Consider the following 2,485-nt stretch of genomic DNA (forward strand, 5'->3'; position numbering starts at 1 on the left):
CTGAGGTTTGAACCACAATAGAGTAATTGCTTTTGCTCATCAGATAAACGGATCTGTAGTGATGTTCAGTTTAAAGCAGCACTCCTGACTTTGGATGACTTCTGCAAGACACAGTCTGTCATTATATTCATGTTAAAATACATAGAAAAAACCATTACTAACCTGTTTCCTAGTGGTTATGATATGGAATTACAGCAGCAGATGCTGTTCTTCTTTTATATTCTAATCTCAAATCAATTGATTCAGGTTTGTGTCTTGTAGCAAGCAGACATTTTTTGGCCTACTCCTGCACGCATACAGGACCAACAAAAGCCCGCTGGATATTTGTGTTTGGTCCTAGCTACACGGAGACGTGGAACTATGTGTTTTTGTTTTCCTTGCAATGTTCGTGCCAAAGAGACGTGGTTCAAGTTACAAATTGCTTTCCAATTTTAGCTAATATGTTGTATTCAATATTTCCTATCAGGTATCTCACTCGAATCGGAAAAACTTAAGCCATAAAGAAGCTATTGTAATCAGGGGATATGCATGTGCGAAGGACTAGAGGTTTCTTGCTATCTCAGATCGATTCAATTGTACTTAGTCAATTTAAATGAATACCTTATGTGTGCAGCCTGCATGTTTCTTGTTATGCTATAATGATCCTGTGATCCCTTTCCTGTTCAACAATAGGTAATCATGATTTAAGTTGAAAAAATAAATTAACAAGGTTTTTTTTTTCTCCTGCCTTTGGTATGTTCAAAGATCTTATATTGAGGACGGAAAAAAGTTTGTCAATTCAAATCCTAACTAATAAGCAGACTATTAGTGCTAGAAGGCCTTGTCATATATGCAGCTTGATTGTTTCCTGATATTTCTTTTACGGAGGCAAAGAATAGGTTTATTTCTTCACACTTTCTCATACTTATGTGTCTTCTTTGCTCTCTCAGCAGGTGACTCGTGCTAACCATTCCACCACCAAGAAGCAGTACTCGTCGCTATATGTTGTAACATAGGCACCTTTTGCTATCTCTTGCACGTCGTGTGTATGAACCAGTGCACTACAAGGTCCTTTCTCTACGCTTCTTGCTTATGTTCCCATGATCTAGATGTGTAGCCTGCAGACCATAACTGTGTGCAACAAACAATTGATATTTCGTTTGCAGTTTGACAACCTCCATGAGTTTTTGTTGGAATTCATGTAGTTCTTAAGTTACTGCTTGTTGGCAACTTGGATTACTCTTAGAGAATATATGCATCCGTTACTTGTTTAGTTTTTATTTAATAACTTCTCTGCACATTGAGTATCCTATATATGCTAGATGAGCTGCACAAAGGTGCCAATAAATGGATTTCACACTAGCGTATTGGAGTTTGTAGCAGAAGAAGGTACGATCTCATCATGCTCTAGCTACTAGGCATGTGCTATAAGTAAACCTTTACTTCTTTCTTAAGCCGTATTACCTAGGAAATATATTTCAACTGAGTTATAAAATTATTGCTCGTACATAATTTGGAAGGATGGAACCAGCCATGAACTCATTCATAATGGCACCCATTTCCTTCTCAGGCATGTCAACTTGCATAGCTGATAAGATGAAGTTGTTAGTGCACATTCTTTCAGTAAGTCAATCCAGATGGCCAAAAGAGTATTATCACTTCGGCATGGTGAACTACCCAATTATCTCAATCATGCATTGTTACCAAAGCTGATATCTTTCAAAAAAGCAGGGCAATACTTTTTGTGGTAATATCTTTATGCTGGGTGCTATTAGATAGAGTTATTGTATTCACTCCAAAGTTATATTGTCCAGGCAATGAAATATTGCGAGTTGATCATCTGGAGGATTGGAGATATTTCACAGGCCACAAGTGAGTAGTTTAATAATTTACTTGGTCAATGGTTGGATTATGTAGCTAAAATAACATTATGTAACTATAATATGTTTTTTGCCTTAAAAATTGTCTTTAGTTATTTTTTCTAATAGTAAAAAACATTACATACAAGTATGTGCTGAACATACTTAAATTTCTGTTGCAGGAGATAAATATAATGAAGGGCTATTGTGCGAGTGACATGCAGACCAAGGGGCAGAAGGCACAATAGAGGAATTTATTTTATTTCTTGTAGTATTAGATTAAGGTGTGAACTTTTTTTGCCACCAAGCCTATGGCTAGCTAGTTGTCTTAATGTTCACTTTGTATCAAGCTGATGTATGTAACTCATATTGTATTTCTAAATTTCAATTAATAATTTTTTGATTTATATTTGATGTATATTTTTAACTTCTTGTTGATATGTTATTAAAATTTGCATGAATGGTATGCGCATAATAAAAAGTTCGATCGTGGACAAGAAGAATAAAAAAAGAAAAAAATGGATTTGATGATATTTAATTATATTAATTAATTGCATTATTGCATAGAAGTGTTGAGTGGGGTAAGCAACAACGTATACAAGGGTTGCTAACCTCAAATTTTATGCGTTGCTCCTTTGCAACGCAAC

At 35.4% G+C, this 2,485-nt stretch overlaps 1 long non-coding RNA gene across 1 annotated transcript; it reads left to right on the forward strand.

Annotated features, from left to right (window-relative positions):
- Positions 1–305: 305 nt before the first annotated feature.
- LOC124653121 lies at positions 306–2,245 on the forward strand. The gene is made up of 4 exons (XR_006987818.1): positions 306–1,047; positions 1,302–1,368; positions 1,794–1,851; positions 2,021–2,245. It is a non-coding gene; the product is annotated as an uncharacterized LOC124653121 (long non-coding RNA).
- Positions 2,246–2,485: the final 240 nt, after the last annotated feature.

The sequence above is a fragment of the Lolium rigidum genome, chromosome 5, assembly GCF_022539505.1.
Source record: "Lolium rigidum isolate FL_2022 chromosome 5, APGP_CSIRO_Lrig_0.1, whole genome shotgun sequence".
Taxonomy (NCBI): Eukaryota; Viridiplantae; Streptophyta; class Magnoliopsida; order Poales; family Poaceae; genus Lolium; species Lolium rigidum.